The sequence below is a fragment of the Falco punctatus genome (assembly GCF_963210335.1).
Source record: "Falco punctatus genome assembly, chromosome: 15".
Lineage (NCBI taxonomy): Eukaryota > Metazoa > Chordata > Aves > Falconiformes > Falconidae > Falco > Falco punctatus.
In genome coordinates this window covers 7368461-7382063 of record NC_137595.1, presented here as the reverse complement: position 1 = coordinate 7382063, position 13603 = coordinate 7368461, and the positions used below count along the sequence as shown (strand labels likewise).

Here is a 13603-nt window from a genome sequence, read left to right as displayed (position 1 = left end):
CCAGCACCTTGTCTTGTTTTAAAATGTATTTCTAGATGTGAAGCCATTTGTTCCCGAGCTGAAGCCCTTGCTGCTAGTTTGGGGGAGGTTTGTTTACTGCAGTAACCAGCTTGTTCCGTATGTATTCCCATCACTCTCCCTTGCTATAACCTACAAATCTCTCCAACTTATTCAGCTCAATACTGGAGATGGTTTTTGAAGTCTTCTTTAAAGTATAGTGAGTGCCCTTAAAAATTTTCCCCTCTTTGAAAGTTTCTACCTGTTCTAATGCAATTCCCTATTTTAAAGATAGGGAATAAATATCTTGGGGATGGCTGGCTCACATACAGCTCCTATCTTTTAAAACATTAATGGTCCATGCTGTTTGATTCTTTTTGAAAGTACTCTGTTCCTACTTTGTTTATTTAATTTCTTTTCTCTGCACTGGGACTTGCCAAATGGAGTCATATCCCGTCCCCCTGTCCCCTCCCCCTCCCCCCTTTCATTCACAGAAATCAGTGAGATGCAAATACGGCTCATTTAGTTTTAGCATTGCCAACTTTTGTTTCAAAAATCAGACGTAAGGTCCCTTGAATTTTGAAATGGATTTCAAAAACCCTTGTTGAAGAAATAAATTCTGAATAATTTCTGGGTTTGCTTTCTGTATTTTGTGCCTTTGAAGGTTCACACTTCCGAGCCTTCATGTAGAATCATAAGAGATTGAAACTTGTTTTACTCTTAATAACCGCTGCATCCCCTGCAATCACACAGTTCCAAGAGGGAGCCACTGTAGGAAATGAGCCAAGTCAAATACTGCAGCTTAATAAACTCCCAAGACTTGACAACAACAAATTTTGTTCCTGAAAATTGCCCATCGGTTTGCCTATAGCAGCTACGACCTCTGGGAAAACAAGATGGGAACAGAGAGAACCACAAGTGCACTCAGGGCTACACAATGAAATAATCCACTCCGTAGACACTTGCATGATATGACCAAGCCTTTGCTAACTCAGTCTAGAAGCTGAAGAGTGGCTTGGACACAACTTGTGATGCTGCCGAACACCCCCCGTGCCGAGGGATGGGTGCATTGCCTCCCACACAGTGCGTTTGGGAGCCTCCTCCAGGCACTGCTCTCCGGCTTAGGGCTTACAGCCAGCAGGTTTGAAGACAGTAATGATTTTGTTCTCTTCAGGGGGTATCGGCCCTTCAGAGGTTTACCAAAGCTCAGCACTACTTTGTGTTAGAGCTGGTCTTTCAGCCCCGGGGCTGAGCTTGTGCTGTTTGAGCCCCCCCAGCAATACCCCTCTGGTTTGCCTGTGACTCCGCTCAGCTGCAGATCACTGGACTTATTAGTTGGAGCTGTCTCTCCCATATTAGTGTCATTTTAGCTTGTCCTGTCCTGTGGCAGGTATCCATGGTTCTTTGGCTGGGTATGACTGGTGTCTCCTCTAATTCATGTCAAATGTTGAGAAGAGCAGAGCTGGGGAGGAGGGAGCTGCCCTCGGCCAGCACAGGGGCAGCGGGCAGAGGGTCCCAGGCTGGGGCCAGGGTCCCTGCAGCCACTGTGGGCCGGGACCAGACCCATGCCTGAGCACCTTTGAAGTGAGCACAGGAGCAAAGCTGGTCACATATGGCCGCTGTAGTTTTACTGTGAGTTTTGTTTTTTTTGCAGCCTCTTGCGCAGAAGGTGAGTGGGGGCTGTATGAGAGATGAAGATGATTCAGTCTGTCAGAAATACAGACTGGATTTTTTCTCTGCTCTTGGGAGACGTTGATGACACCACACAGATGGTCAGGAGATGAAGCTCAGGATGTCTGTGGATGGTCATCTCTGCCCCACGTCTGGGTGATGTTTACAAGGCTTGTCCAGTGAAACTTTCCCGTACACATGGTCCATTCCTGACACCATCAAGCAAGGGAGACCGAAAGCCTGTGTGCAGAGACTTGGCAGTAAGTAACAGAAGCATGTACAGGCAAGGGCTTAATTAAACATTGTCCAGGCAGCAGGGCTAGCAGGCGGGTCACCTCTGCCCTGCCAAACTTCAGTCCACGTGCGGAAATCCCCTTTTCTTTTCTGCCTTTTAAGTCTTTTGCCTTTCCTGTCTGCAAGATGTGAGATAGCAGGCTTCCTGCTTCTCTCCCTTTTTCCTCTCACATGAGATACATATAAAAATATATATCATTTATAGATAACGTATACATAAAATAATATTCTGCCTAAATACAGGCAGACACACACAAAGCATGTTGTAGAGCCTGTGGGAAATACTGTCTGCAATGGAGCTTGCTAATTATAGCAACTCTAATGGCAGCTTCCCCCCACCCTTCCCAACAGCAACAGAGATCAAAACCTTTTTTGTTTAAAATATTTACTGTACAGCTTGCAAAGCTTTAATCAATGTAACATGACGTTTCCTTGCAACAGCCGAGTAATAAATATGCAATTAATAGGGAATTGAAATACACCCATTAGCTGTTTGCAGAGTCTCCACTTCCCCACTGTAAAAACGCTTTCAGAGCATTTAATGCTCTGCCTACAGTCCGCTGCGCTGCTGAAGCACGGGGAGTGAGATGATCCCCCTGCTTCTTGGTGAGGAGAGGGGCAAAGCGATTCAGGGCAGCTTGGTGAAGGTTGCAGTGGAAATCAGCCTTGCCCTGCTTCGGCAGCTGCCACCAGCCTGGGCCAGGGGGGTGGGCAGCAGGGCAGCAGCTCCACCTGTGATTTATCTCTCTCCCACCTTGGGAGTTCGGCTTTTGAGACTGTTGATTTTGCTTCAGTGAGTGCAACTCTGCACAGCTTAACGGGGCTGGGCATGCTGATTTCCAGAGGGTCTGTATTTGCCCAGTGCAGGGCCAGAAGGAGGGGGCTGGGCTCCGTACATACCTGGTTCCCCCAGGCACCACGTCCCTGACTCCCGAGGAGCCAGGCTTACAGCGGGGCACCCCTCGGGTCTGTACTGCAGTGGCCCATCGGCCAAGTTAGCCTTTGCCATCTGTAATTCTTAAGATGATTTTTAAAAAGTTAGTTTCCCACCATGGTTGTAGCACTGTCCCGGCTCTGTCTTGGGCAGCAGAAGACAGCACGGAGGTGGCTAGAAGGCCCTTGATCTTGATAACTAAATGGTAAAATATACCAGTCATAACCATCCGCTTCAGAGCATTCTTCAAACCCTTGTCCAGCAATCTGCGTGATACACTAAAGCCGCGTTGTGGGACAAGAGACTGACCCGATGCCACAGCCCTGGCAGCTTGCCCAGCAGCCAGGAGGCTCCTCATCGGTGGGGCTGACCATGACCCCTGCAGCCCCCCTGCTCAGCACTGCCCGAGACTGGGCTGAATGATGCCCAGGTGGGTGTTGGGGCACCGGAGCTCACGGAGCCGCTCCGTACGCAGCCAGAGTACCAGCCAGATGCTGCTTCATGGAAAAGACTCCCACCACACGGGGAGGAGGCGGCGCTGAGCCTTGTGCCTCCCAGCTAAGCATTAGTGAAGCTTTTTAATCTCTCACTGTGGGATTTCTTTTTGCTTCAGCATCGCGCCATAAAGTATTTCAGACAAGGTGACATTTTCCATCTGCATAAAGTGCTTGCAAACAGTGTGAATTTAACTTTTATTGGCCTGATTTAGGGGTATGGGACTGTGCATAAGTCTTGGTCTCTCAACCTATAGCCCTGCACTTTAAGTGATGAATTAGTCAGTAAAATAAACAGGGTATTATCTAGCTGTACACACGTCTGCATCTTCCAAAGAAAATTAAACCTTGTTTGAACGTACAAAAGCTAATGATGGTGAAATCAACTTGGCTATAAATTACGCAAAACTCAAAACTAACCTGGAACTTTTGGAGAGCTTGAAAACGCCGTGTCTCCTGGCGCGGGAAGCCTAGCATGCCGGATGGCAGAGAGCAACCGTGCCGAGGTGCTGCATGGCACTGGCTGTGCCACTTCGTCCCTCCCTCCGTCTGCCGAGGCTCACCACTCCCTGTGAGGTATGAGCAGGTTACAGAAGTTACTGCAATTCCCGTTCCCTTCCCCACGTACCGAGGGAAAGAGTGATCCATCAGTTACCATCTGCAGCGATCGACAAATGTTGATGTCTTAATGGCAACCACCATACCTGCAGCTGGGGTGTGATGGAATACTGATAGAGCCATTAGTACCCAGGCTGGTGATGTGATTTTATATTTCATTTAACCCAGAACACAACATGCTGCAATGTATATATTTGTAACTGCTCCCTTGATGGTCTCTCTGGAGTATTATAAAGATTTATCATGTAGTGTTTGGTCAATACTAAATACCGTGAAATGTCAGTAGAGCAGTTCTTGGGATCGCTTGAGCAGTAAATAACAGAATCCTACAATACCCAAAAAGAAATGAGCAGGTGAGCAAGCAACCTTACAGATACAAAACAAACCCAATCCCTAACCTTTAGAAAAGAACAACAAAGCAGCAAGGTTTCTATCATTAAGCCTTCTTGACTTTTAATGAGATGTATGAATACTTGTCATTTAAGTGATTTGAAAAGGGTAGCCAGCTAGATCTGGAAATGCTGTGCCATGGATTTTTGGGGCCAGATGCCACATCAAGTTTCCTTTCTTTTACCCCCATGGAACCCTTGCTTGTTTTGTGACCCTGTGGAAGCAGCCATCCTATGGTTAGCGAGACAGCACGAATATCCTCTGCATCCTTCTCTCCGTCTGAGAAACAACAGCTGCTTTGTGGGAGGTGGGACGGACACCCCCTCTCAGTGCTGACATGTTCCCTCCTAATCGCTCCCCAGCTAATGGTGGGGATTGCTCTGAGAAAACCCTCCAGGGTTTTTTTTGTTTTTTTTTTTTTTTTACAGGTCAGAAGTTGGCTACTGCTTAAACATATGTTCCTCTCTCCCTGTCTCTGACTTGCAGAATAGCTGCTAACTAACCAAAAGACAACATGGTGAGCCAAGGCTATTAGTGAATAATAATGCCATTTGCAGGCAGCAAAGGCTGAAAGGCTTCCAGAGCAGTTAGCAGTCTGCAGGCATCTCCCAGAAATGCATGAACAAGAGCTCCTGTGCATCAGCCAAAGAGCAATTATTCTTGGAAAGCACGTCTGCCTCACGCTTTAAAATCTTTCCTAGTGTCTCAAGTTTAAAAAAAAATGCACTGAAAGAAAGCAGAAAAACTGGAGTAAAGGACTTCACCTGCTGTGAATGAACATGACTGCAGGTGCGTGCACCTCCCGGCCCCTCCAGCTCCGTGCTGGATGCCCCATGGCAGCGGCAGCCGGCTGGGGTGAGCCAGGCTGAGCAGCCCAGAGCCTGGCTTGAGGCGGTGGCCACGGGTAAATCCCCTCTCCTGGCTTCCCCAGAGCAGAGATACTGGCAGCATGCAGAACTCCTCAAAAATTGCATTTTTAGGATGAACTTCAGTCAAGTGGGTTTGTTTGTTGGCTGGGTTTTTTCCTTTTCTGTTCGCTTTCCTAGGTTTCTTTCCCCCAAACATCTTATTTGTAGCAGAAGATTATATTCCTAAAGGGGTCATTCTGAGCACAGTATTGTACACAGTTCTGCTCTTTAAAGAACTAGCACGGATTCTAACAGCTCTCCAGGCAGGAAATCTGGTGGGAACTCTGCTTTCCTGCTTACTGATCTAATGCTGGATCCAGCGATCCCACTGAGCCCATCAGTGCAGTGTCTTGGTAGCAAATAATGATACAGGGAGCCACCAAAGGACTGTTTTATGGTCCAAACTTGTTAACTTCAGAGAATGGTTCTTTTGCAACCTTATTATATTTTTTGGCAAATCACTGAGATGCTTGCTAGTTTATGCCACATCTTTGTTTAACCACTCTGGTGCTATTTTTTTTCCCTTTAAATTGTATATTTCAGTTCCTACATGAGACTTACTGTCAACATCCTTTTGTGTGTGCTTTTTCTGTATCCTGTTGCATCTTTTTTTGGTTCACTTACTTTAATTATGCATTCTATTTTAAGTACATTGTTTTATGACATCACTTGTTAATTGTTCAATTATCACACTGTTCCTCTGCAGCGTACAGTAGCCTTGAAGTGCTGTAGGAGTGTGCCACAAAACGGCGGGGAGCAATGGCCTAAAAACCCAAAGATGCGTGGTAGACAGTTCTGCGCTATTTAATTATGTGTTGTTTGGCAAATAATTGGTAAGAAATCAGCTTCTTTCTCGGTATGGTAAGAGCTTTTGCAATTTGCCAGCAGGCCCCCACCAGGTGAAGCCTACTGCTCCTGGCCAGGCTGCAGGGCTGAGCTCCTGGCACTGCCATTAGCCCGGGAGCAGAGAAGCTGCGGTTTGCATGGGTCACAGCCAGCAGGACCTCTGGGGTTACTGGCTGACGTGCTGCTTTTAGGACTAACAGCATCTTGTGGCACTGGAGACATCAGCATGGGGACTGTGCTAAGCGGTCAGCTGGTGCCCAAGAGGTGCAGGTTAACAGGAGGTGCGTTCAGCCGTCACCTCGTAACTCCATCAGCTCACCTGCAGCTACAAGTCCAGGCTCCTACCCTTTAATTTACTTCCATACTAACCCGCCCACCTCACCTTTGCTTTAGGATGCCAGCTCCCTGCTACCCTCTGCATCTTCAAAAAGGTGAGAGAGCCAGTGGGCTGCACCTCCCTGTCATCAGCCCTGCCTGAATTTCAGCGAAGTAATTAACAACAGACCAAACCCCACGGGATGCAGCTGCACAATTAGTTGTAGGTGTTATGCTGAGTGCTGTCTGTGGACTCAGAAGCAGTCAGGTACACATGTTTCCGTAGATGAATGAGAGGAGTGTTGCGGTCTATAGACGCAGATCAATCGCATGGCTCGCTTTCGGCTGGAAAAGATAAAGGTGTGTGCTGTGTCTGACTGAGGAAGGACTGATGCTGGTCCTGTGCTGCCTGGGTGGCTGCTCGGTCAGAGTGCTGCCTGGGCAGTGAGCGCAGGTTGGTGTTACAGCAGCAGGGTTTTGAGTAATTCCCACTCAGATTTGGGAGACTGAAAAGCCCAATTAAGCAGTGCCCAACTCCTCTCATGTGCCCAGAGCTGTGTGTGACACCCTCTAGGTAGCTGTGCACACTTCATATCATCTTTTTTGCTATACAAAGCCCAAAGACAGTCTGGAAGCTGGTTTATGACACCAAATTCTGCATTACATACCTCAGACAAAGCACACCAGGTGGTCCACAGCATGTCCAGGTACAAACCAGTTTCATTTGCAAATCCATACTGTATATTAGCTTGGAAGGGATGTGTGAGTTGATGGCTCCTGTTTCTGTTAGGTACGCAATAGTCTGTGACCCATTTATAATAAAAACCTGAAAGAGAACTGAAGATGCTGAGATTCTCCATATATCCCTGCAGTATCTCACTTGTTTTACAGTAATTTGATGCTGCCTGAACACAGTAGTCGACCTTTTTTTACTCCTGCTTGCAGGGTAGAACAGCAGGGATGATAAACCTTATGCTTTAGTTCAGAAATAGCACACATCAGTGAGAGCAACCAGGGTTGCACCACGGGAGAGAGTGGGTTGTGGCAGCTCAGAGCAATACCGATTACTGAGGTTTATTATATATACAAGAAAACCATATTGCCTGCCAGAGAAATTGCATATTGGCCTAAAAGCCTGTTTAGGGTTTGCTGTTTAAACCCAGGCTCTTACCCAGTTTTATGTCCTTTCTCTCCTGGGGAGCGTGTTCATTTTAGAGCCTTGGATGACTCAGAGTCCTGAGAACATGAAATGGAGACTTTCGTGAGTGTTGCGATTGTCCTACTCCACCCGGAGTTGGCAGTCACTGGAGTCTGCATCAGCTGAACACACCTTCAGGTTGCTGCTCTTTCCTAAAGGCAAAAATCACCATCTCACAATAAGCCAAGTAAAAAGAAACCTGTGAAATAGCTACTTGAGGTAGAAAGGGAAGCACAGTGTGTGGATGGAGAGGAAATGTCACTCTGGCCCCTTGAAAAATGTATTTGTGCCCTAAATGAAGGAACAAAAAATCAGGAGTAGGAGTGACCTTGCATCCTGTGCAGCCTTGCCATGCCCGGTGTGTGGAGGACCAGCTTTGTTCTTGGAGCAACATAGTCATGGGGAAAGGTAAACCTCAGCACAAAGAGCATGGAAAAAAAAAAGCAAGCTAAACTAGCACAGGATGAAAGCAGCACTCAGGGTCATCTGGGTGCTGGATAGCATCTGCTTTTGTGTATACAGAAGGAAACATAGCATGAGTAATGGCTCTGAAGCAGCTATGCTGGATGTTTATTGCACAGATATGACTGGGGCAAATGAGAACATCTCCACTTTTTCAGCAGGCAGTGCACAACGTGTGTGACTCTTATGGTGACCACAGACCTCAAGAACAGTGGGCAAGCACCTTCCTTCTAGTAAACCGTATCATCTCTTTCCAAAACTGTGAAGCCCAACCTCAGAGATCACAGGGATTTTGCTTGATTAAAGACCAGAATAAATTTTGGGGCCAGGTTGTCTGGCTGTTGTAGCAGCAAATGTGGGAAGAAGGGCCTCAGGCTATTTTCCTTGACATGGAAAACTTACGTGACACATCATTTGATGTGCTGATTCTATTTTTTAAACATTGCCTGCACAGAAACCGGAGCTGGCTGCAGCTCAGCCAGCCATCAGCTCTGCCCTACAGAGTCCAACATTTCTGCCTTCCAGGGCAGGAGCTATGCCCAGTCCCCGTGTCTCCGTGGGCAAGGATTGTGCTCCCACATGGGCTTGAGCATCTTTTCTCAGGTGTCTTCCCCACCTCCAGCACAAGCTAATCATAATCCCTGTGTTCCTCCATGAACTATTTACGTGATCACAGCCAGCCTTTGGCACAATTTCTTGCTAATGCTGTAACAGTGATGGCAATCTCGTAATGACTGTGCTGCCACCAGCTAAAACTGTACCGCAACTTATTTTACCTGGCTCGGAGTTCGCAGCTTGTCTACATGGGGGTCCACCGGGTGAGGGGTCCTGCAAGACAGGTGGCCTGAGATGAACCTGAACTCCTTGTGGCATATTCCAGAGGAAGCATCACATCCCTTTTGCAAGTCACAGAAAAAGGCAAATTCTACTGGAGCATCACTGACTCTGGGGCTCATCTTCATGGGTGGCAACCTGGAAGGAAAGCTTTCATCCTGAGCTCATTGCTGAACTCTTCTTACATTTCATATGTATGAAAGGAGACATTCTGAGGAAAGAGTTGCTTAGGAGACTTGAAGTAACATTCAGCTGGTGGGATCTCTCTTACTGGTGCTCATGTGTAAGGAGGATAAAAATGAGCCTGTCTGTCAGGTCCCGGGAAAAGGTACGCACCTCAGAAGTAAGAAAAAAAGATAAAACTGTACTTTTTGCTTTGTTGTTGATTTTTAAATAGTTTTAAAGCAAAATCTATCCTAAATCTTCAAGATTAAATCTTTGGTTTTGTCAGATTTTCTTTTCAATACTAGCATTTCAGAGTTTGTGGACAGACCTTTGAAGATTACACGAAAGGATAGTGTTGAAGTGAAGAGACAGCTGAGACTTCCAGTTGGAAGAATTCTCCAACCCGCACATCCTGACAGAGGCAATGGGAGATGGCAGATGGTAGGTGGCATCTTGTTTATCAAAACAAAAACTGTGGGATCTCCTGAGGTGCTGGAAAAACTATATAGCTGAAGTGAGATGTTGTCTGTGTGCACTTACCAGCTATTTCCTCTGAACTAAAAACCTGCTTCTGTCTGGTGCAATTTGCAAAAAAAAAAAAAAAAAAAAGGAAAAAATTTAGCCAAGGAGAATTAACAGGGAGAACATTGGTCCTGTGCTGGGTTGGGAGATAAGGTCACCAGGGCTGCCACAGCACTTATCATAGCCAGGTAGCCCAGAGTTTTGACCCTGGAAACCATCGCTGAGGGTTGGAACAGCACCCACTCCAGCAGGTAACGTGAACCCCACCAAGACCCTCAGCTCCAGTCATTTTAGCTTTTTGACGTGTTTTCCCTCTGTTCAGGTCTGCAACACCTAGAAAGTGAATGGTATGCTCTCATATTCTCTCTTTAATACCTAAAATATTCAGACACTATTTGATCAGAGAGGCTGTAGGCCTGGGTTTCTTTCCACATACGACTATTGCCAGGTTCTATAACAAATGCATTTTTCCCAGCATTTCTAAATGCCTAACACTATCCCAGTTTTGGCCTAGAAAGGGCAATTAATCCGATTTATTCCTTATATGCTCCAAACTTCCAAATAACCAGAGTAGCCACAGCAGAAAGCTGAGGCATTTGGGATGCAGCACGACTGTAGCATCCTCACGGGAGCTACCCGCAACCTGGAGGTAAATGCCTCCCACAGAGAACAGAGAGAATCAGCAGGGGTTCCAGATAACGAGCAATGGGACAGGAGGAAACAGCCTCAATTTGCACCAGGGGAGGGTTAGATTGGATATTAGGAAAAATTTTCTCCACTGAAAGGGTGGTCAAACATTGGAACAGGCTGCCTAAGGAGGGGGTGAAATCACCATCCCTGGAAGTGTTTAAAAAACGCGTAGATGTGGTGCTTAGGGACATGGTTCAGTGGTAGACTTGGAAGTCCTAGGTTAATGGTTGGACTTGATGATCTCAAAGGTCTTTTCCAGACTAAATGTTTCTATGAATTGATGATTCCTTTACAGTTGTGCAGTTTGTGATTGCTTCCCCCAGTGGAAAATACTGAGATGGTTAGGTAAGTAGCAAACTATTCTATGTACCAAAGCAGATGTATACCCAAACAGATGTGGTCATTCTGCCACTGGGGCAAAGCCAGAGCAGCTTTACGGATGAGAATGAAGATAAATTGGAATAAAAAAAGGTAGGGGAGGAGAACTGGAACCCTAATGTTGCTTTTTCTTTCAAACTGATCTGTACACATGTCACACAGTTGGATGTATGAATAGTAAATTATTCTATTCATTTCTTACACTTGATGAACAGTAAATTAGTCTAATAACATTTACTGTTCAATTCATTGATTGTCAGAGGGAGATTAGAGGCAAATAGCTTTTAAGTCTTTCCAGCTGCAAACATTAGAGTTGTCTAAAGTTATGATTTTTGACTGTAATTAGCTGCAGCTCTCCAGCATCCCCCCCAGCTCCCTCTCCACTGTGCAGGCACACCCCCCTGACCCCTGACACCAGCCGGTGCTGCTTGGGTGGCAGCAGGGATCTCAGAGCTCTTCAGCAAGGTGAGCTCTTGCAGCTCCCTGGACAACGTAGGTAACAAAAATAACTTGGTTTTTTTTGTTGGTTTTTTTTTGTTTTTTTTTAATATTTACCCAAATGGCTTAACAGTGCTACACAGCAAGAATGCTGGAGCATGGAGAACAAACCTGAGAGCCGGGAGGCTGGGGGCAGGTGTAGGGGGTGCGTGTGTGTGTGTGAAGTCAGGCTCTGCCACGGCATGAAAAGCCTTTCTATTCTGTGTCTGGAGGGTCTGAAGTGCTCTTACACAGGAGGACTTCACTGAAGTTGCTGTACTGACACCAATGGAATACAAGTGTGTGAATGAGGAGAACAAGGCCCATAAAACAGCAGACGAGTCAGGTGAATTTAAGACAGATGCTTGCCTTGTACCCGGTGTGCCTCCTCTTTGTCATCCGCTTGCCCGGGGCTTCAGCTCCGCGCTGGGATTTGGTTCTATCAGTCGGAAGGCCCTACTGGCTATTTAACAGACACAGAATTACCTGTAGCCTAAAGAAACCATAAACAGCAGAATCATTTCAAACGTTACCAGAGCTTGGAGTTGTTTATTACCTTTATCTACACCCTCCCTCTCCCCTTTTCTTTTACAAGACTAAAGAAGTAAATAAAAGTAGCCTTCTCTTGATATGCTAGTCAGGTTTTATCTCTGTTAGAGACATGTTGTGCTCACTGCGAGCTGCAGGTGGGTTGAAACGCAGGTGCTTTGGGGAAATCAAGCCTCCTGCCAGCACAAGAGCCCAGCTGGAACCTTGCACCAGCACAGCGGGTCGGCAGGGGCTACCTCCGGCGCACCCCTGTGCTCAGCGTGGTGCCTGCCAGCGCTGGCCTGCTTCTGGCAGCACTCTTCGGGTGACGCTGCCTGGTCTTGGGAGGGCAGGGAGCAGCCACGAGGTACCCCTTTGCCCACGGAGCGTCGGGAGCTGAGGGATCAGCCTGGGTACCCAGCACCGCTGCTGCAGCCGGGAGCTGCTGGGGGAAGAGCAGGCGAGGCTTCTGGCAGAGCAGCTCCTGGCACAGCAGAGCCGGGCACGGGGTGGCCAGCCAGCCCCAGTGCTGGCCAACGAGGCCGGCAGTGGCCCAGGGGTGGGTGGGCAAGCTCAGGGGCACAGGCAGCCACTGGGACAGACGGGGCTGGTTCAGCTGTTGGAGGTGCGGCTTCTGCTTTCTAAGCATGTGGGCTGTATGCAGCAATAAACCGCCACTCACCGTATTTCAGGGAAACACTTTTCCATCAGAAAATGGAAAACTGTTCAACTCCCTGTGTGCAAATAGTTGGCTTTTGGTGGAATATTCCACTGAAAAACCTGAAAAGGTATTTCATTGACTTGGAACGTGTCAGGTTTGGTCTATATTTAGTTTTGCACTCACCTGGGCTGTCGGGATTTTCTGTGAGCAGTGCTCCATTTCCAGAGGCGTTGCTGGCCTTGCCGAGGCTGACTCATCTCCTGGGTTTGGGGCGTGATGGAAGGGGAGTACAGCCTGCAGGAGCTGTGGGGAAGAACGGGACCACGATTCATGCAAAGGCCAATGATACCTCAAGCTGCAGCTGAAAGCAAGATCTTACTAAAGAAAAGACTTTAGTTTAAATTTCTCTGAAAATTTGCTCGTTTAATTGTTTTCCTTTCTCTCCTTCCCATATAACGACCCCCAGTAATGACAAAATATCCAAACTTGGGGGAGCTAAGGCTGTGATTATTTGGAGGGGATTGATTTTAAAAGCTTTACTGTTCATGCCTTTCTTATGCTAAGGTTTTCAAATAGAACTATACACACACCTTAACAACAAAAAGCTATAATGACTGCGTTGTCACCAGATAAAACTGTACTAAAAATAAATAAATGCTGCAGTTTAACATGATTCAGTATGCAGGGTCCTTATTATTCTTCCACTATTCAAAGGAAGATTCAATTTCAGCATAATACACTCCGTATCTCGGTATCATCCCTTACCTGACTAGTGCTTCTTTCAAAGTTTCTGGCTGCTTGTGAATGCAGAGGGTTAAGAATAACCACTGGCACAAGCGTTGTGGTCACTGATGCATATTTTTAAGTGGTAGGACACAGTGAAGAATCTTGGTTTAAGTGTAATAAAAGTGAGGTCCCGATTTGTTAATGAGGAGCATTGTCTGCTGCAGACACTAATTTCACTACAGGGTGCAGTCTTCAAACTTTTCATTCTAATTAGAATGCATTTCCATATTCTTTATCAATTTCTCCTCTCACTGAAATCTTCTCAAATGACCTTTTTTTCTTCACTTATGACTCATCCAAAGATTTTTATTTTTCCCAAAACAATCATTCAGATGCAACCGCATTTTTCCAGTAAACACGATAAAAAATAAATGACCTTGCCAGCTCATGCCTACACAGTGGGAGAAGGGCATTAGCAGTGCAGAGGCAGCTACT

At 46.7% G+C, this 13603-nt stretch overlaps 1 protein-coding gene across 22 annotated transcripts in view; it reads right to left on the bottom strand.

The window, feature by feature from the left end:
* LOC308053996 (uncharacterized protein) overlaps positions 1-13603 on the bottom strand; it is a 295467-nt gene that overhangs the window by 46944 nt on the left and 234920 nt on the right. For 13 of the 22 annotated variants that reach the window (XR_013923888.1, XR_013923889.1, XR_013923890.1 and 10 more), the window contains one exon: positions 4980-12685. The gene's annotated coding sequence lies outside the window, so the exon portion shown is untranslated. Of the gene's footprint in view, positions 1-1796; positions 1909-2862; positions 12686-13603 lie in introns of those variants that run through there. The other 9 variants (XR_013923880.1, XR_013923881.1, XR_013923882.1 and 6 more) reach the window with 9 other exon arrangements.